The 23,454-nt window shown below is 36.7% G+C and overlaps 1 long non-coding RNA gene across 1 annotated transcript; it reads right to left on the minus strand.

Moving 5' to 3' along the window:
- Positions 1-7,178: 7,178 nt before the first annotated feature.
- Positions 7,179-9,367, minus strand: LOC110929118. Its single transcript, XR_002586847.2, has 2 exons — positions 9,213-9,367; positions 7,179-7,339 (listed from the first exon to the last, which is right to left on the minus strand). It is a non-coding gene; the product is annotated as an uncharacterized LOC110929118 (long non-coding RNA).
- Positions 9,368-23,454: the final 14,087 nt, after the last annotated feature.

Below are 23,454 nucleotides of genomic sequence, written 5' to 3' on the forward strand. Positions count from 1 at the left end.
CATAAGTTCCCATACTTATTTGGTTTACGAACCCTTGTACTACCCGATCCTCCGATAGGTCCGTTTATTAATGTAGATACCTATATAGGTGCCGTTTGATTCCGTGATCTTCTAGCTTTGCTTGGTGGTTATCCTAAGACTTCTAAGCACCCTCAAGTGAGTACATAGTCCCCTCTTTTACTGTTTTCCAAACATTTTGGGGTGGAACACATGTGCCTACTTGTTACTTTCGTGTTTTCTTGCTTTTATATCATATACTTGCTATGTTCATTAGTACACTATTAGTACATGATTTCATTGTGTTTTTACTATGTATGTTTACTTAGCATACTTAGTACATCGTTTTACATGACATTTCATGCTATGTATGTTCATCATACTTAGTACATTTTACATCACATGCTATGTATGCCTATTGTGTGCATATTTAGTACATCGTTTTACAAGACATTTTATGCTTTGTATCATGCTATGTATGACCATCCGTCGCATACTTAGTACATTGTTTGTACATTCTTACCTATGGTTTGGTGATTACATATTTCACTTGCCATACGTGACATTTTGTTTACACATTACTTGATTGACATTTGACAACGGTTTAGACATGGGCAATTTACATTGGTGATTTATGTGGGTAAGTGATTTGAGTAACGAGACGTGTGTATTGTGATACAAGCATGGTGGATACGCCGCTGGTACTTCCTATATATAAGTGCTTGTATTATATTACATGGCATAGCGTTATTTAAATCATTCATTTGGACTTATACATCTTTACACAAATAACATATTTTTTTTAAGACATTGTTTTACAAAACAGTTGTTTTATACAAACTCCCTTTTTTACTTGGTTATTCATTTAACCTTACATCATTCTTTTAACTATACATATCTATCATCGATTTTCAAACGTTTTATAAAAGCAAACACTTAAACTGGATTCATGACAAGTTTTTGGTTAAACATTTTCTTAAACCTTAGTCATGGATCCTATTTTTCATAAAACCTATGTACTCGCCGGCATTTTTATGCTGACGTATTTTCACATGTGTTTCAGGTACAATAGTTGATGATATTTGATGATGATATTGATGCATGCTCACATAGGATTGGACGAGACCTTAGTGACATTAAAAGATGCAAGACTAGTTAATTTTTGTTATGTTTCTTTATTTTTAAGACATTGTAACTCATTTAATTCAATAAAACGAAATTTGTTTAATCCATGGTTGTGAAATAATGATTCTGTTACAACACTCCCCGACGTTTCCGCCACGTTTTGTTGTTTTACGTGGTCGGGGTGTGACAGAAAACTTGGTATCAGAGCAAATGGTTATAGAGGATTAGGTTACTAGTAATGCTTTGACCTAGACTATAACCTTCCTAGGACCCTAACGCGAGTTTACTTGCGTTTAGTCATAAAAGAATACCGTCACTTATCCTTAGGTGACAACCACAACAAGAACATAAATTTGATCTGCTTTGAAAACTAATCATCTGTTCTAGGATGATTGATTACTAGGTTTTGAACCCTTTGTTATAAGGTTTCGAACCCTTTAAGTTTTCAAAATTTCGTTAAAGTTTGGGTCTAAATAATGTGAACACGTGCAAACTAGAAGAGTGGGTGCCTGTACCCTGAGTTTTCTGTCTAAGGCTAGAGTGTTCGTACAAATCCGCAGTATCGGACCAGTCACTCTTACCTGGGAACTCTTGGGGTGAGTGTCCACTTATAGGCGAGCATGTCTTCGCGATACATTATATTGACCCGCTTACCTTGATTAGTCACTATCTCATTTGTTTGCCTTTGGTAACAAACAAATGGTCACAATCTTCATGCGTTGTCATTCTCTTTTGACTATCTTTTGCTCGTTTCCTCCTATGCCTTCCATTGTCTTCAAGATGCCTCTTCATCGCAACAATACTCAAATGTCTAAACCTGGTGCTGCAATTACCCAGCGAATAGGCGTCGTACTCAAGAGGACCGTTGATTTAGCTACCACCATGACTCGCCTCAGGGATGAAGCTATATAAGGGAACTGCTCCTTGGTGCAATCAATGCCACCGTCATCATCCGAATCAAGTACCTGTTTTAAGTGTACCCACAGTGGACGATGGGGACATTTGGTTTACATGTGCCGCTTTGCAATCCAAAGCAAAGCTGTTACAATCTTGCTGCTGCTTAACCTTCAATTTCTGCTTCATATGTCGCCTTGGCATATCTAGCGCCTCAACCTCATGAACTTTCTACCTTGTGTATCGACGTAAGCACGCCTAGTGCAAGGTGTCGGAACACCTCTCGTTACACAAACTCCAAAATCCATATAGGATCTTTATATCCTCATAATTAGATCCTTGTGGGTGAGTAACATTCATTGGAGTCCTTAATTAAATTCTCTGTATGATTCAATACGTACATTACAATTCCATAAGGACAAAGCCGAATTCCTATTAAGATTTTTCTATCTTCATAGATAGATTCTTGAAAATGATTAAAGTGCCAAATGAAATCCACGGATTGGATTCCTGGTGTACTTTAAGTATCTGCATCCAAAGATAACAAATTAATAACTGAGTTAAGCAACTATGTGATTATGTGCTTATGTGTTCCCTTTTATGCTTTTGGTGTAATCCAAGTTTTTGTTATCCAAATCCTCGTAGAATCGTCCATATCTTTCGTATAAGGGATTCATAGTAGGATATCCAAAGGTACTAAATCCTCAATGGGCTTCTACGTAATAGTTAAGACCCATGGATTATACGGTACTATTCCATAATTAGACCCCCCTGAGTGGCCTAGTTAAACAGATTGATCCAAAAATCTGGTTAGGAATATCATGTAATGATATAGCTGAAAAGACTCCTTGGTGGTCAAATTAAAGTGATCATTTGTCGATCTAATTAAAAAGGACCCTATGGTAGTCTAGCCACACTCATTACAGGTTTGATTTTTCTTCCCCTACACATTATGATATGTACTGTGCGGACTGTGCAAGGAATTACGTAATTATGGACGCGTACATAATTATGGAATTTAGTGCACAGAAACCACAGCGAGTTTTGCCATGAGTCTAGAGTGAACCCTGTTCATTTCCAATTCTGATGAAGCACCTGTTGAAGAAAAATGAACTAGCTATTCATTTTTCACTTCTGAAAGAATATCCGTTGATGGAAATGAATATCCGTTTGATTATCCTTCATTTCTGTTTCTGAAGAAGCAACCGTTGGAAATGACTCCGTTTGTTCATTTTCGTTTCTGAAGAATATCCGTTGAAGGAAATGAATATCCGCTTGATTATCCTTCATTTCCGTTTCTGAAGAAGCAACCGTTGGAAATGACTCCGTTTGTCCATTTTCGTTTCTGAAGATATCTGTTGAAGGAAATGAATATCCGTTTGATTATTCTTTCATTTCCATTTCTGAAGAAGCAACCCTTGGAAATGACTCCGTTTGTTCATTTTCGTTTCTGAAGATATCCGTTTAAGGAAATGAATATCTGTTTGATTATCCTTTCATTTCTGTTTCTGAGGAAGCATCTGTTGAAAATGACTCCGTCCATTCATTTTCGTTTTTGAAGAATGTCCGTTAAGGAAATGATAGGATTATCCCTTACATATCTCTGATAGTTATTTGACACAAAGTCACGGACAGACTCATACGAATAAATTTCGGGACGAAATTTCATAAAGTAGGGGAGACTGTGACACCTGTGTCACCACGACCATCAAACAAATACCAAACCAATGAAATACTGTATTTCATACTTGAGATTTTGTATAAATATGTGTATCGTTTGCACATATTGATTCTTGTTCGATTTCGGGCCTTAAATCGCTTTCTGAAAGGTTATACGCGATCTGATGCGTAAATATAACCAGTTTAATGCAACAAACACTCTGGAATAGTGAAATAGGCTTAACATACCTTAAATAACCCTTACATAACTTAGAAATAAGTTTTGGATGGTTTGGTATTCCGAAATCAAGTTTATTCGCTTACAGGGACTAAATTCGACAAACTGCGAAAGTATGTCAATTTGAACTGTAATGAACATTCCGGAACATGGCCATAAGTTAAACACACCCTAAATATCCTTTACATAGCTTAGAAATAGGCTTTGAGGTGTTCGGTGTGCTAAAATAAACTTTATGCTCATTCAGGGACTAAAAGCGTCAAAAAGTGCATAAGTTTGCATTTTCGCGCATATTTTACGTTCTGAATACTTCCGGACTTTCAAAAATTTATGTAAGCATTAAAATATTATGTTTTAGTGTTTGGCTTGTCAAAAATCCTTTCGTCGTGCAATTTGGACCGTTTTTGCGTTCGTTACGACTTCCGTCGTAATTAACCGAACAACGCAATCATACGGCCAAACGAACCGACATCCGGCATATTTTTGAGCATGTTTTATGTTCCCTATATTTTAACTTCATTTTAGAGCATTAAAATGGGATTAACGGGGCTTAAACGTGCCAAAACGCATCAAAAACCAAGTTCGGAGTCACAGGGGCCTATTCTGCCATTTTGTGAAAGTTTCTGCCAGCACCAGAGGTCCTTACGGACCGTAAGGGACCTCATACGGTCCGTAAGCCACCTTCAGACCAGCAGAATGCAGAAACATTGAACGTGGTCCTTTCCACTTGTTCCCATGGTTTTTAACCCCTGATTTTCATTCTATGGACTGGTATTTCATTACCCATTGTATTCAAAACCTTATGCCCACTTGTATGGCCAAGATTTGTGCCCTCTTTTCCAAGAAATGATCCTAACGCTTCCATGTTTCCTATAAATACCCCCCATGTCTTGCTCATTTTCCTCACATTTGAAATCTTATTCAAAGCTCTCTAAGTGGAAGTTTATATACTTCCTACCTGAGAGTGAATCGGGTTGAAATCTTGCAGGGACCTTCTGTAAGTATTCTTTCGCGTTTTTTCGTCCATTTTAGCGTTAAAGTCATACTGTGTTTGACTTTCTGCATTGACCAGTTTATGGTCAACGCGAAGTTCGTTTGAACTTCATAACGTGAGCGTAATCACGATGGTTATAGTCCCTAGTGACTATACCCACTGATTACCACGATTATCCAGGCTCAGTGACGAGTCGTAGTTTCGGCCAAAATGCGTTTCCTCGCGTATTTTGTAACCAAACTACTCTAGGGTATCAAAACCGTTTGTTTTGATACCAAACCTGTTTTCTAACTTTACTAAACATGTCCTAGCATGTTTAGCTCGTCGCTTTTAGAATTGTGCTTGTTTAGGGTCGTAAAGGTAAGCGATCTAATCAATCGCTTATACTTTCGAACCCGACCCATTTGGTCGATCATTAGGATCCGACCAAACATGTTAGGTAACCATAGTTATATAGGGAATAAACTTCCGAGGTTATACCTTATGGTCACGTCATTTAAGTAGTTATATGATAAGTAGTTCTCATGCCTTAGGTAAATTACCAAAATGCCCTTTTACGCATAAATTCATTTTAAGCATATGTAACTTAAATTTTGACATCTAAACTGATTTAGCAACAAGGTTAAACATGTTAAGGCATATTTTACTTGTCATAGGACTAGTTAGGCATTCCGAACGCGTTTTACGCAAATGACGCGTTAAAGTGGCGTAAGCTACCTAAACGGGTCGTAATGGGTCAAAAGCACTTAGGATAGGTTTCGTTTTAGTACGTAGGCTTTGTTAAACCATATTACATAAGTTCCCATACTTATTTGGTTTACGAACCCTTGTACTACCCGATCCTCCGATAGGTCCGTTTATTAATGTAGATACCTATATAGGTGCCGTTTGATTCCGTGATCTTCTAGCTTTGCTTGGTGGTTATCCTAAGACTTCTAAGCACCCTCAAGTGAGTACATAGTCCCCTGTTTTACTGTTTTCCAAACATTTTGGGGTGGAACACATGTGCCTACTTGTTACTTTCGTGTTTTCTTGCTTTTATATCATATACTTGCTATGTTCATTAGTACACTATTAGTACATGATTTCATTGTGTTTTTACTATGTATGTTTACTTAGCATACTTAGTACATCGTTTTACATGACATTTCATGCTATGTATGTTTATCATACTTAGTACATTTTACATCACATGCTATGTATGCCCATTGTGTGCATATTTAGTACATCGTTTTACAAGACATTTTATGCTTTGTATCATGCTATGTATGACCATCCGTCGCATACTTAGTACATTGTTTGTACATTCTTACCTATGGTTTGGTGATTACATATTTCACTTGCCATACGTGACATTTTGTTTACACATTACTTGATTGACATTTGACAACGGTTTAGACATGGGCAATTTACATTGGTGATTTATGTGGGTAAGTGATTTGAGTAACGAGACGTGTGTAATGTGATACAAGCATGGTGGATACGCCGCTGGTACTTCCTATATATAAGTGCTTGTATTATATTACATGGCATAGCGTTATTTAAATCATTCATTTGGACTTATACATCTTTACACAAATAACATATTTTTTTAAGACATTGTTTTACAAAACAGTTGTTTTATACAAACTCCCTTTTTTACTTGGTTATTCATTTAACCTTACATCATTCTTTTAACTATACATATCTATCATCGATTTTCAAACGTTTTATAAAAGCAAACACTTAAACTGGATTCATGACAAGTTTTTGGTTAAACATTTTCTTAATCCTAAGTCATGGATCCTATTTTTCATAAAACCTATGTACTCGCCGGCATTTTTATGTTGACGTATTTTCACATGTGTTTCAGGTACAATAGTTGATGATATTTGATGATGATATTGATGCATGCTCACATAGGATTGGACGAGACCTTAGTGACATTAAAAGATGCAAGACTAGTTAATTTTTGTTATGTTTCTTTATTGTTAAGACATTGTAACTCATTTAATTCAATAAAACGAAATTTGTTTAATCCATGGTTTTGAAACAATGATTCTGTTACAACACTCCCCGACGTTGCCGCCACGTTTTGTTGTTTTACGTGGTCGGGGTGTGACAGTTAGAAACTGATCAGCACCAAAGATTCATTCGGGGATACAGCAATTCCTTGGTTTTGCTAGAAACTATCGCAGATTCATCGTCGGAATTTTTGTTACGCCCTAATTCGTATTTGTCAAAAGTCGCAGCGGAAATTCGTACCATAAAATTTCTTTCATTACAAACGTCTTGACTTACTTGAAAGTTCGTTTTAAAATGTATCTTTTACAAAGATAAAATATAAGTCATGTTTACTAATAGTACATACTTAATTATTCCCGTATAATCTATCTCGTGACTCGGTCTTCGATCTCTAATTCTTGTGATAATCCGCCCGTTATCCGTATAACCTGCACTCACCACATACATTCGTAACATTAGTACACATTATATAAACAAGATTCATTCGTGTACACTTCACATTTCGTCATCTTTCAAACTTTAAGCATTTCATATGCGTATCCATTTCCTGGTGAGGCTTCAATAATGTACCTGCATTACTTTCCATTCTCAAGGTGCACCATTAATAACGTTAGCCCTCAACGTGACTAAATTATGCATACATGCGTAATTACATACATACATACACATCTACATACGTACATATCTTCCCTACAATTTTACATACGTGTATACTCTCATACATGTCTTATTACATACATACATATACTTCTACATACGTACGTACCTTTCCTACATATTTACATACATGCATACGCTCGTACATATCTTTATACATACATACATGCACATCTATATACGTACAAACCTTTCCTACATCATTACATACATGTATACACTCGTACATATCTTTATACATACATACATGCACATCTATATACGTACAAACCTTTCCTACATCATTACATACATGCATACACTCGTACATATCTTTATACATACATACATACACATCTATATACGTACAAACCTTTCCTACATCATTACATACATGCATACACTCGTACATATCTTTATACATACATACATATACATCTATATACGTACAAACCTTTCCTACATCATTACATACATGCATACACTCGTACATATCTTTATACATACATACATACACATCTACATTTGTTCATACCCTTCCTACGTCATTACATACATGCATACCTTTATGTACACGTGCTAGATCACGCGTACCTCTTACATAATCATACATTATTTACATGGGTCTTAGACTTAGCTTTATAGCTCATAAACATCTAAGGAACCATCAAAATCATGTTTGGAAGGTCCTCCGTAGACCACGGATGACAGACCGAAGCCTACGATACATAAAATAACTTAAATAACAAGATTTCAGCTTTTGGAACTTGGGGAGGCCGTCGCCGACGCCCCTAGGGCCGTCGGCGACGGGCCTTACATTTACCCGTAGCCCAAAAACCCGTAGACAGGAGATTAACCCGTCAGCACAAAAATTCACTTTCTGGAGCCCGTCGGCGACGCCCCCATACCCGTCGGCGACGCCCTCTAGAAACTGCAGTTTTCTGCAGTTCCGTTTCGTCGTCCGTACGCACTAAAACGCGCATAACTTTTGAACCGTTTACCCGTTTAACCTCCCGTTTCTTCCTACATGCTTGTAAATTCACATTCTATCATATCAACTTAAAATCCTACCTCCAAAATAAGGAATTTCTTAACTTACGTGCATTCGACATATTACCCTTTTCTAACTATTTGACCCGTTCGTGCATTTATCAACATAATCTGATTACTTAACCTCGACTCCTCATGAACCTTTTAATATCAACGTCATTTATCATAGAGGATTAAATTCTTGGATGTCTTACCTATTTTTAACATATTTTTGGTCAGAAGCTTACCTTGACCCGTTATGGGTATTTATGCATTAAGTAGTTTATGACATACAAAAACATACTCCACATTTTCATGCTTGACCAAAATATTATACTAATCGAATATCTTGATTCCAAACGACTTCTAAGGTCGTTTGCCCGATATACCTATCAAGGGCATTTTAGTCAGTTATGCTATATCCTTAATAACAAAGGAATTTCTTGCATGAGTAACCAATCTCACTACTTAGCTACAATTTCTTAATCACACCTGCCTAGCTTGGATCAAACTAAGATCCGTTTAATACTTTATTGACATCATACAACTCATTCCTATTTGACCTCAATTGTCACATATAATTAGATTGCATATAACATTACATAACAACTAAGAAGTGATTGCGGAATCACTTACCTTAAGCGTCCGTGTTCAAGCTTGCTTCCTCACCTCCTCATGACCCGTTAGCGTTCCGTTCTTGAGTCCATGCTAATGTGATCCCTATCCTTTCATGTCATTACAATCACATTATGGTTAGCACAAATGCTCATTCATACTAACATTCATTTCCTTCCATTCATATATTACTTGCATTTTTATTAACCAAATACCACATACATAAGGCATAGACTAAAAGTTACCTTGTTCCACATTCACGCATCTCAATCATCATCGTACACGACATGTAGATCATCTAGTACATAACACATTACTTCTCTACTATTATAATTGTGTCCGAAAGGCTAACCATGTTATTCATTCATTGTTGACTTTCAAAAAGTCAACTGTCTTACTTACACACTTTCAACTTATGAACATGTATCCATCTTAATATGGTAGAGCATAGTATTAACATTATACGCATTTCATGATCGTATTATATGACATATTAAACTACATGATCACCTAATTATATACACATGTACATACATAATCCATTTCTTCCACACCAACGTTTTCATATCTTCACAACTAACACCTTAACTCATACTTAGCTAACCCAACATCCTTTCAACATAGCCTCCGCATGAACTATATCTAAAACGCACTTCTCATGTTAGTTTACTATCAAATACATTATTATCACGTTCTATATATAATTACCTATTACTTGCATACAATTTCACACATCATTTCCATTTAGACATTTCATCAAACACTTGGTGTGCGTACAACTTTCTAGGCCTAATGTACAAGTATTTTATGCATAATATTACATGTTCATATCAAGATCATCAAGTTCCACTAGAATCATAAAATTCTCATAATATACCCAAATTAACTAACAATTACTCATTACATACAACATCATACATGAATTTTACACAACAATTAAACATGTATGATTATCCATATCATCATCTTCACTACTACAAGTGGGTTTCATCCAAAATCATCAAATTACTTAGAATCTTGCATAGTTCATGTTCTATATAGTGATTCTAACACATGTACATGATCAATTTCGTACAATTTCATGGATTGTTCATAACCCACTTCATAGCAAGATCATTAAATCGTAAATTACAACTTACCACATGTTTAATAGGGCTAGATCATCAAGAAAACGTGTTCATGCATTAGTTTAGGCTGAAATCCTTCTTCAATTTGATGGTTTCTTGAGGGTTAGGGTTTACACCCCTCACTCCCTTCTCCTGATCGTTCTCACGCACACACACACCTTGTGTGTGTGAGATTTTTGTTTTAATTAAATTCACTTTCAACTTTGGCAATCCTAGTCCCCCAAGTTTATTACCCATCATAGTTACCACAAGTTTCAATCCTTTACTTAATTTGCTAGACATTTAACTAGGTTTACTAACCTAGTTATTATACCCCCTTTTGTTAAACATGATAACAAACTAGCAAATTAATAATTCGGTTTTGGGGCGTTACAATTTTTCGAAGATTGCGCAACTCTAACCTCTTTAGCACAGCGGGGAGCTGTGAACTCATGGGAAATAAAACAGGGGAACGTCTTTTCAACTTTTGGAAACCCAACTCAACAATGCACTGAGCATCGTCCTTACCTGAGGGTACGGGTGAGTACGGGTGAGTTATTGGTATACCATGATGGTTCGAATCGGAGTCCCAGATACACGCCGATGCAACACGAGGAAGCAATGGCTTACAGAGTGGATTTACAGGAAGAGTTGCACGAGTCACAACCTGTGGTGGAAACCATGGCCTTTGGATTTAGGTTGGAGGCACTACTTAGACCGATCACAAGGACCTCCCGTGTACCCTGGTTTCGAAAGAGCTAAATCAGTTAATGGCATTGCTAGATGGAATTTTTGGATGATTACGACTGCGAAACTTGAATGTGCACGAGTTCTGCAGCTCATTATCGACTCTAACATACCTGATCAGACTCGACTTGTTCAAATTGAAGAACTAAAGGAAGAGAGTTCTCAAGATTGACCCCTGCGGAGCATGGGGAAGCAACCTTTGGCATATCGGACGATATTTTCTACTTCATGGAACGAATATGAACCTCACTAAATAGCAACCTTAGGGAACTGGTGCAGGCGAAGCACACGGGTCTCGATATCCTATTCATCTGAGTTTTGATAGGATGTATTAAAACCTGAAGACCATGTACGGGTGACCGGGCCTGAAGGCCCACATAGCCACACATGGGAACAAAGTTTGACATGTGGGAAAGTCAAGGTGGGATATTAGCAACCAGGAACACATAGATGGAAATGAGAACAGACTGTCATGGATTTGGTCACTGGTCTACTTACAACTCGAAACGGAGACATTATCACCTTGGTGATCATTGATGGACTCAAGTTACCAGCACACTTTCTTGCAATCAAGAAAACTGACGAGTCTTCATAGTTGTGAATGTTCCTCTGAAAGAGGCGGCTTTTAGGCACGAGGTGCCAAATCCTGTTACCTCTGAATTTGATCTATGCATGATTTATGTCAGGCAATGCACAACACCCTTGGAACACGTCAGGACCGGAGCATTGCTTATCGCCGTTAGGCAAACGATCAGAGAAATCGAACTCTCCTGGCACTCAAAGACATGCTGCGAGCATGTGTGTGACTGGCTTTGGGGCAAATTGGAAGGAGTCTTACCTTTAGTTGGGTACTACTGCGGTAGTTATCATCTTGGTAACCAGACAGCTCTGTTGAGGCATTGCATAGACAATAATGCCAACCTTCTTGTCAGACTGAGATGGTTAACAACTTAATTATTGGTCTAGAACTGATACTCGAAACTCTTGGGAAGGTTGTTTGGATCCGAAGTCAATTGGCGGCAACGCGTGACCGTAAAGAAAGCTGATAAACTTGGGAAACGCTGGAAGATCGCTGTAGGCGATCGTATCATGTTGAAAGTCTCACCCTGGGAGGGTGTGGAATGCTTGGGAAGCATGGCGAGCTTAACTGACGTCAAGATGGACTATTCAACAATCTAAGAAGAATATGTAGCGTAACCTACAAACTCGAGTTACTTGACGAATCGGGTAACGTACGCGATGTCATTTATGTATCGGATTTAAGGCAGTGGTTGTCTGATGAAACACGTACGATACCTTTACGGGAGGAATTTATCGAACACATGGACCAGGAAGTCAAGGTTCTTTGACATAGTCGTATCCCGATTGTGAGAGTTCGTTGGAACTCAAGACGTGGACCAGAGTTCACGTGAGAGCGCGAGGATCAAATGAAACTCAAATATCCTCAACTGTTTCCTGTTAACCTATCTAATTCGGGCACTATTGGTGAATTTCGGGACGAAATTCCCCTTCAAGTTGGGGATGATGTGGCATTCGATGAAAATCCGCAACAATCTTGAAGTATCACTTCACTCCTCTGTACTTACTTGTCAAATTTCGGGACGAAATTTCTTTCAAGTTGGGGATGATGTGACAACCCGAATAATTCAGGTTAGCATTACTTAAACGCCACAATCTTCGACGTTGGTTTGCACGTGTACATCGCTAAATATTATGTGTGCATGTTAACTATATGTGAAGTCGTTAAACGTGTTATATGTGTTAGACGTGCAATATGTGTTAAACGTGCTATATGTGCTAAACGCGTTACATGTGCTTAATTATTTCACTTGGACCGAATGGGAGTCTAGTTTCACACTTAGGCCGAGAATATGTTTAATCTTCATATTGGTTTGGGCCGGAGGCCACACTACTCAGAGTCTATCCTCGGCCCGCACCTCTTGAAGCCCTCATACTCCAATGTTATGTACGTAACATAACATCACAAGTACACAAAAACCCTATTCCTTCTTGGTTGATTCGACGGAAGTGGAAGTGCTTCCCCCCCTCCCTCGAGGCATCCTCTTTGTGGATCGAAAATTCGGTTAGTAATATCATTATATTGATGTTTGCTTGGTTTTGTGGGCTCAATATCTTATAATATTAGTACATGTGACATGTATTGAAAGTGCAGCCAAATTGATAATGATCAATGCATGTTGTCGGCCATTATGTTTCAAGTTTGCATGTGATTGTTAATAGCTTGATATGTGGCAACTTATTAATGCCGATGCATATATATGTGAGTAATTATGTACTTTGATGTGGTAAAAAGTATGGCAAGGAAGTAGGGGTACGCTTGTTTCAATACAAATAGATTAGATATCACATGCTAGTGTCCTCATTAATCGATGATTAGGGGTGTATGAATAATCTGATCATGTGTAATATTATATGGAATTGGTGTTGTGTGTTGTTGTCATGACATTGATCTAAACATTAAATTAAAGATTTCAAGACTTTTGAATGAATTTGTCAGATCCACTGTGTTGAATAGGTCCAATAAGAATTTAGAATGCATATAGTCGTTGCCTAAGTTACATGTAACTTGTCTGAAGACCATGTGAAGTTTAATGATGATGATGAAATTTGTGAGTTCGGTGGTAAAGTTATTATTATACTCAGGATATGCTAATGATGGTGTCATAGTCATTAGAATTAATTAGGGGAATAATGGACAAATAATAAGGTTGCGTGTTGGTGATGATGGGCCGCCCATAAGGGTTTGGTTAGTGGGCCGGAAATTTATTACATATGGACTCAAGTAACAGTGATGGTAAATATGCATAATATGTTGGATAATCTTTTCTTGATTTTGTTTTATTCATATGGTTTGATCTTAAGAGAGGGGGCTGCTGTAACCGAGTTAAGCCAGGTGGTAACTATAAATTCACATTAGATGATGTTATGCTACTTGATTAGGACTGTTAATGCATGAAATTAATTACATGATAATCGGCCAATAAGGGGAATGTGTTATGGACCTTAATTGTTGTTATGAGCCTGTAATCATGGGCTGCTTATGGCACTAGAATAACTTAGGTAAACATATGGGCCACACATACATATTGATACCCGAATGGTACTTGGGTCGCATGTTTTGTTGGACAGCATTCTCTTATGACTTTGGTAGGTGGGCTGCATATGTATCATTGATTAACTTCAATGTGAATGGTAATTGCAATAATTGGTTGAGCATGATAGTGTTCTAAATTAGTTTAAGATGTATGTGTGTGAATTAAGTTGGCATATGTAACATATCATGTGATAAATTAAAGGAACAGATAGTTTAAAGTATTAGACCACTATATATATGTGTGTATGTTAAATCAATAGTAAATAGAGGAATTATTTTATGTAATACAAGTTGGATGTGAGTCTTTTATCTCGAACCTAGCGTAAGAATAAATAACTGTGTGTTGTGTGTTACTACCTGCTAGAAGGTAATGCATTAGACATCGGGTTGTTTGGACATTAAGGTGTTGCAAAACCCTATTCGTATACTCACTATTATGACATTATATCTTAGGTCGCGAGTAGCGGGCCTAACATTTAGTTAACGTTAGAAGTACATTATCTTACCGAGCAAACCTAAGGTGAGTTCACTACTTTTGAGCATGCGTCCCGGTGGTTGGGACAGTCAGTGGGTATCCCGGGGAGGGATAAGTCTTTTGGGTAAAACTGGTATATTGGATAACATTCTCATTCTATCACTCTTAAGTCCCATCTTTTGTTACCGGGGAGGTAACGGGGTATTAGTTGGTAGCGCTACTTAGGTTTGGCACCTTCACACCGTACCGGGGAGGACGGTTGTGAACTAATGACCCAGTCGGGCCTAGTGTTTTGATAGGAGCACTGGGGAACGGGCAAAACATACATCAGGAGCCGTCTTGTTCACATGCGAGTCGCACAATGACTGGTCACACACAAATACACCGTACACTCTTGGACTGCATGTTGTAGATGAAGTTAATGCCTAACCGAACACTATCAGAGGCCGCACACTCCTTGGCAGGCCGCATACCTGATAGTGGGCCGCACAGTCTCTTAGACTTATATACATTTGGGTCGTACATGTTAATGGGCCGCACAGTGGCCATTGGGCCCTAAACGGAAAGTGAGCCGCACACCGTAGACAGGTCGCATACTTGAGTGTGGACCGTACACTCTTAGGTGGGCCAATAAATTGTGGGGCTTACTGGACCGCACACTTGAAACTAGGCCCCACACTTGCATGGGCCTCAATCATTCTTGGGCCATACGCTGATAATGAACTGTTATGTCATGTGGTTAACTGTTAAGACTTGTATGTTGAGTAATGAATGCTGATACGTGTATTTCTTGTACGCTACTTATTTAGTATGTGGAAAGAATACATAACTAACGGTATACAAAACTGATTGTTATTGGTATTAGGACTTGGTTAACCAACTTTGAACAAAGTAACAAAACTTATCAAGCACATCTAAGGTGAGTTCACTGCTCTTTTACAAACATGTGTCTAATGGGGACAAACAAACGAACTTACATTCCTGTAGGGGATACTTTACCAACATATATCCCTGGAGGGGATACGTTACAACTGTATTTTAAATTTCGATGTTGAATAATACACTCAACTCTATCACTCTAAGTCCCAACTTACTACCGAACTAGTTGCTTGGAGGGCAACGGGGTATTAGTTGATAGCGCTATTAGGCTTGACAACCTCACACCGTACCTGGATAGGACGGGCGTGAACTAATGGCTTAACCACATGACCAATGCTGATAGGCATTGGGGAAGGGTAAACAAACTAATGTCACTACGGTATCAGTTATTATCAACATGTCTTTAAACAAAACATTTACCAACTACACAATTAAACAAAACTGTGAACTCGCCAGCCTTATGCTGATACACTTTTTTTGCATGCTTGCAGGTCGATAGTTACGAGATATGGGACTTGCAGTCTGGGATGCTGGATTGGTCATGGGTCGTGACATTCGAGAAGACGTGTGATGTTGATGTGTCTTCAGCATGATGATGTTAAACTTATTAAACAATAATTTATGCTTCCGCTGTACGTAGTTAGTTTTAAACAGATATTTTGAATTACACTTTTCACGTTGAATGAGATATTGAATTTTATTATATTACTATTGGTTCAATGTGATTACTGGCTCGATCCCGGTACGCCACACGCCTCGCAGGGGTTCCCGCATGTGGTATTTTGGGGGTGTGACAATGCATCCTTTGAATTTATTCACCAAAGCTTCCATTTTTTTTATAGAATCTACACAACATATGTGATGTTTGGTAAATGAAAATGTCACACACTCAATTTTCACATGTGAGGTTTTACCGTGAGGCGCATGACAAACTAGGATCATTGCAATTAGTTACTTTGAATGACCTCTAAATGATGTTTTAGAAAAAAACATCATTGCTCAATTAAATGAGAAACGCTTGTTTTGATTGTTTAACTAAAATGCAGAAGCGTAAAACAAAAGTAAAGTTTAACCAAATGCTCTAAACAATGAGCCCAAGTAATCGTGCAGTAATGTAAGAAAATAAGTTCAAATGTTTAAGTGATGCAACTCCATGAATTGCCCTAATCGTTTGCATTACTTAGCGACCTGCGAAAGTATGCTAACAAGTGTCAACATGGGGTTGGTGAGTTCACAAAATATATTGAAATAAATAGAGCTGTAAGATGAAGTAAATTCTAATTATATCTTAGGTAGCTAGCATGTCACATGTTACTAAACGTTTTGAACCAAAGCTGACGGAAAGAGTTTGTGCCTTCCACCATGTCTATTATAAAACAATGGTGCGATGTTAGGTTAATGTTACATTCGTTTGACTCTCAGTCATGCTGGCGCGACCAGCCAAGGGTGGGTTTGTCGAACCCAGTAGTACTACTCAATATTACCTCGCTAACTGCCTATATTAACTGTTTAGGTGTGTAAGGCCTTCATGATATGTGTAGCGTTTAGTAAGCATGTAATATAAATGAATTATAATTATCTAAGAAGTTGCTCAAGTGTTTCCTCCCAGGAAAGGATAGCGTTTTTTTTATCTAAAAAGTTGCTCAAGTATTTCCTCCCAGGAAAGCGTAGTATTTTAGTTTCCTACCATGAAAGCGTATGTAAAAGAAGTAGTGAACTCACCTTACGGTAGGTATGATAATCTAACCAAGAAAACATAATAGACAACCCTCTAACGGTATCCTATTATATGATATTCCATTAGTGTCTGTTTCATGTGTTTGGTCATAAGACCCTTGTATTCAACAATCCCATTGTTCAAGTTTTTCAAATAAGACTCATACATTGATCAAGTTGACCCGACGACCCGTTGGTGACTTATTAAGTGAATTTGTGTTAACTCATGTTCATGTAAATCAAATAAAGTTATAGTACACATCACATACACGTATAATGGAATTTGTTTCAGTTTCACATCCTAGAGACACATTGGATAGCTAAGTAGATTTAAAATCTTGTGTTAACAACAAGTTTTAGTAATCATAGTTCAACTTCAGTTTTATTTCACTTTGAGTATTTTATTTAAAATACTAAACTATGCATAAAAATTATGAGTATTATATGATATGCACAAAATGGTCTCTTTGAGCTTGTGTACTTTTATTGAGGCCTAAATGTTTATTGAAAATTCATGAAAAACCCAACATCACAAGGCGAAAAACATCATTTTCTGGCGACAGATTACCATTAAATTCATAAAAACATTCTACGTTCCTCCAATTGACGCAAGTCCAATTGGAGTGTTTTAAGAACTCTTTAAAGTACCTACTGTAGAAATTTCATATATTTTACCTCAAAATTGACCAAGTTATAGTCCTCGTAATTGACCTTATTTTCATATCAGAAAACTCACTTTTACTGACCATCTTGAAAAATTTACAAAAACATAGTTAGTATTCATGAAAAATTACAATTTTAATAGATCATCTATACATCTAGTAGATGATCATAGACTCAATAATGGCCCTATTTGGCATCAGTATGTTCATGTTATGATTAAAACAAAATCAGGAAATTCTGTAGTAACATTCCTACAAGTTCATGCTATGTCTAGCATTCAAGTTTCATCATGCAATGTCAGTAAGGTTCCCCTTTGGGAGACCGTAAAAGATCTAACATAAATCACATAGTTGGATCATGACATATTGTTTTATGCATCCTAACTAACTCGCAAGAACTAAGTTTGATCATTAAACAAGTCTAACATGCAATCCTACACAATCTCGTTTTACAAAGTTTCTATTATAGGCAAGTTGTGAACACAACAATCTAGCATCAAATTCGTTGTTTTTATCATGTCAACATGCTTAATTACATTTATACACATCGTGGCAATCAACGCAAATCATCAAACATGCCAAGAACTCCTATACTAAAATCATCATCAACAAAGTTTCAGGCAGGGTATGAACAATGAATTAAATAAGTTTCCTATCATCAAGATTAACTCTAATCATCATACTAACACAATAGAAAACCCTAGACACTAACTTTGAATAATCAAAAACAAGTGTAACTTAATTAGGGTTTCATTCAAAATCACCAAAAATTGCATAAAATAGGAAATCTAGGGATAAGACCTACTTAATTGCTTGTAGGAAATTAGAAAACAACCAAGAACGCATACAATTCTAAGATTTAAGCTCTGATTGATGAATTAGGGTTTATGGTGAGTGGTGTGTGTGTGGTTGCGATCGTGAGAGAAAAGAGAAAGGGCAATTGTTGTGAGTTTGACGCTAGGGATGAGATTATAGGTTGGGTCTTGCTTTATTTATTTATTGTTTTTTCACCTATGGATAATTCATGGGCTTCCATTTGGGCTTTTTATTAAACCAAGGCCTGAATTTAATAGACAAACTATTACTACGAGGATTCTTCCATACATATATTTTAATAAAAATTACCACAAGGTAGAAAAACACGAAACTGAACAATTATACGTAAAAGCACACAATACACGTAATTTACACACAATGCACGTAATTACTTGAAATCATATAATTTCACATAATATATTCATTTAATCTTTATAGACTTGTTATTTCACCTAATCACCAACGTTCGGTGGTAGACTCATATGTGGTTTTGTAATTAAGCTAATTCACTAAATTACCGATATGTAAGTGTTCATGTAATAACTAACACACTTATCAACCCTAATCAAGTGTAATGCAATAATGAATGTTTGTGATAACATTAAAGATAACGAAGTTGGATAGAACTATTAGGCATTGGCTATAGTGGCCCTATAGGGGTGCTATTGTGTCCCTAGTCGTGCGTCACTGGAATTTGGTGGCACGGTACGGCAGAAACATTGTCAAGGTTTGGTTACTAGCTTATGTTGACACATATGTAAATGTCTTAACTAAACACTAATTGATCAACGAATCTCACTAATCTATGCATACTGGTTTATTCAAATGTTTTTAAAGATTCATTTATGTCATGAAAACCTGTGAACTCAGCGACAATGTGTTAAAGTTTTTATAAACATGTGTTTCATGGAAGTAAGCAACGTTGCATGAGTGGAAGGTCAACACTAGGATGCATTGGGACGATACCATTTTGAAGGGTTTGCCATATATTTTCCGCCTTCATGCGGAAAATATCTATCAAAGACTAGTTTTATAAAACTATTTCTTTGTTTAAGTATTTTTAGTAAACTTGATGTTTAATTTGGTTCATGTATGTAAACTAAATTACTATGGGTTGTAAACTTCCTTTTAAAATAATATATTAGCATTATTGGTTTATTTTATAATCACGTAGATGTCTGCTAATTGGATGCTTGAAAACCTTTCGTGGTCACACCTCGCATTTCCACCTCGGGCGGGGTATGACAGATTGGTATCAGAGCTTCGATTACAGTGAACTAGGAACGAGTCTAGACTATAATCACATTCCTAGGGTGCTCCCATGAAATGTTTACATTCACATGAAAAGTTTCCAGTACGTTGCATTGCATACATGTTTTAGTTTATAAAGTATAGATGGGTTACATTACGACACTCTACTTGAAATTGGCGAGTTAACTCACAAGGATTCTATGTGATTTTTACATATGTAATTTATAAAATTTATTTATATACATGTGTTGTACGAATTATTTTGCCAGGTCACCATGTCATCATCTAACGATTCTAGCAGCATTTATGATGAGGAGATGGAGCATATCGATTTAGCATCGGATGACGAGCCGATCGTAGAGATCATTTCAGACTCTAGTGACAAGTCGGAACTAGAGAACGACCTGGCTATTTTTTCAGATGAGATGATGTATTACATGAATGAGGATGAGGTGCACGTAGTTATGTTACGAGATGAGGTCGTAGATGACGTCCTGTTAAAGGACGATGTTCTTGCTTTTGGAGACCCTTTGGCTCCAGGAGTAGTAGTTGTCGGTCTCCCGAATGGTGTAAGACCGTTAGTTTATTTATCGAAATTTTATATAAGTTTTGCGTCTAAATATGTATATCCAAATACAGATACATTTGAAAATACGAGTTTCTTAAAACATCTTAAGATTTAAAACATTTCAACATAATATCGTCGTTTGATCGCGTAACGACGAAACGTAATGTGGAAGCTTAAATTTTGATCGTGTTCGGTTCTTCATTGAGCTTGATCATCATCTGACACTTCAAGATATACCTACATTTCATAAATCATGAAATGAGTTAGTCATACAAAGTTTATAACGTGTCTAAACAAGTCTGTAAGACAAAACAGTAAAACAAACAATTTTCAGCTAGCTTTATAACCTGTCGCGGGGCGCGACAGGAATTGTACTCAACTCTCGCGGGGCACGAAGCCCGTCGCGTTGCGCGACGACAATTGGCCTCACCCGTCACGGGGCGCGACGGCTCAATCTTTGCAGAATGTTTGTTGTTGGGAGCTGCATTCTCCCAGCATCACCATTTTTCACATAATTGGTCATAACTCTTCAAATTTTCATCCGTTTTACCTCCAATTTCTTTCTACGTGATCGTAATTTGATTCTCTATCGTATAAAGTTAAAATCAGACATCCGGATGTAACATCCTGAAAACGGGTTTGGTAATCAAACCCCGTTAATACTAAAAGACGGGTAAAGTACCGTTAGTGGTGAAAGTAACCCGATAAATATTAGGATTTAAATAAATAATCCTAATATTAAATAGTATGTGAATAAAAGCTTTTAAGGAAGTATGTTTATAAGAAGGCCCGAGTTAACGGGACTTAAAATATAACGCGTTATAGCTTCCCGAACTCATTAAATTAACTAGGAATGTTTAACCTAGTTTAAAAAGTGGTAATGTTGTTAGAAGTTAAGTGGGTTGTGACCTATTTAATAAACTAACCAAACAAGAGGGACCAAATGCGGGTAAATGGAAAGTTAAGTTATAAAAAGAAAAACTTAAAAATAAAACACACATTCAGTGTGTGTTGTAGGTGTTCTGATCGACCAGAAGCATCCCCAGGAGCTTCAAAACCCTAGCTTCACTATAATCATCAAACTGAAGGCTCAAACGAAGCCCGAATTCACAATTGAACATGGATTAATGATCACCCAAGCTAGAGGATCACAATGTATGTAAAATCTTGATGTTTGGTGAAGTTGTAAAAATTTTATAATCATCCTAATCGCGAATTAGGCATGGATTAGAGAAGCTATGGCTAGATTAGTAATGTATATTTGCTTAGAAACAAAACCCTAAGTGAAAATCATACAACATGCTATGAATTTAATGATTTTGTGATTTACCACACTAGGTTAAGTGGATTTTAATTATATGATGAAATTGATGATATAACTATGCTTAGAATCAACATGCGTGATAACGAATAGAAGGTGTTTGATTAAACCATGAATTTGGGTACAAGATCATACTTCTCACGAAATGGGTTTTGTATGATATAAAAGAATTGATGTTAAGATCGTGATATAGATGCTTGAAATCATGTTACCTAGTAGTTACTATGTAAAATTTGATTTCGTTAAGAGTTCGGATGAAATGCCTAAGCGAAACTCAATAGACTAAATGTGCATTGAATAAGTTGATAAGTCGATTGACTTTAAAAAGTCAAATCGACCAAGTATATGATCGAATGATAAATTCGATATAAGAAGTGTAGGATGGAATAGTCGTAAATGATTATGACTAACCTAACCATCTTACAATTACAATGATAGTTTGACGCTTGGCAAGCTAGGTGAAAGCTTGGGGAAGGAAGCGGGTCAAACGAATCAAGAATGAAGGAAAAGCGTAATTCGGATGCAAAGTAAGTATATCTTACACTAGTCATATATTTTAGAATATTCTTTTCTGAATATCCAGGCTATTTCCTCTTGATGTGCCAGGCTGATCCGTTGTCCATGATATACTTTGATTGACCTCCAAAACACCTGCAAATGCACCAACTCAATTACTTGGACAATGCAACCCAAGCCTATTTGGTCTTGTGTAATTTAACATGAATCATTTCATTCAAGATTGGAAAATCTTTTTCATCTTTTCTAAAAACGTCTTGTTTCTTGACTTCAACTTTCTCAGTTGAAACATGTTTCTTCTCATCATCAGAAGCTTCTTTCCTTTTGATCACCCAAGCTTGACCTTTTGAAACAATGTTCTTTACATAGAACTTTGAATTAGTTTGAACATTTTTTGTTAAAGAGTCATTGTTTCTTTTTGGAATTTGTTTTAGTGCAAACATGGGTGATTTCAATTTCAAATCTTCTAATTTTCCTTTCTTTTTAACATAAACAGGTTTCATATTCTGTTGTGGATATCGTCTAGTGATGTGTCCAACTTGACTACATCTGAAGCACATTTTGTTTGTTGAATCAATCACCTGTTGATGTTGTTTCTTTTGTGCAAAGAATTCCTCATTAGTTTGTCGACTAATTGGGATTCTTTGTCACTTTCTGAACTTGTTCCACGAACAAAGTTCATTTTCTTTCCAAAATTTGACTTTTGAAATTTCTTTTTCTGATTTTTCTTATTATAACACAAACTAACTCTTTCATTTCTGAAAATTTTCTTTTGATAAAACGAATTTCTTGGTTTGGTATAATAAGATTTATCTTTCTTATAATTGAAATAACTTGCAGTGCTAGCAAGATTTTCAACTTCGGAAACTTCAAGTTCCACCAGTTTAAAAACTTTTTCAAGCCTTTTCAAATTCACATTTTGAATAGGGAATTCGTCATCTGAAAACAACTTGTCAAATCCAATCATTTTATACATCACCATGATTGGATCATCATTCAATTTAGTATTAGAATTCGGAATGTAATTTTTGTGAAACGATTCCTCATCTTCAAAATGCGAGTTTGAGCTTTCAAAATTTGTTGAATCACTC

This window comes from Helianthus annuus, chromosome 3 (genome assembly GCF_002127325.2).
Source record: "Helianthus annuus cultivar XRQ/B chromosome 3, HanXRQr2.0-SUNRISE, whole genome shotgun sequence".
NCBI classification, from domain to species: domain Eukaryota; kingdom Viridiplantae; phylum Streptophyta; class Magnoliopsida; order Asterales; family Asteraceae; genus Helianthus; species Helianthus annuus.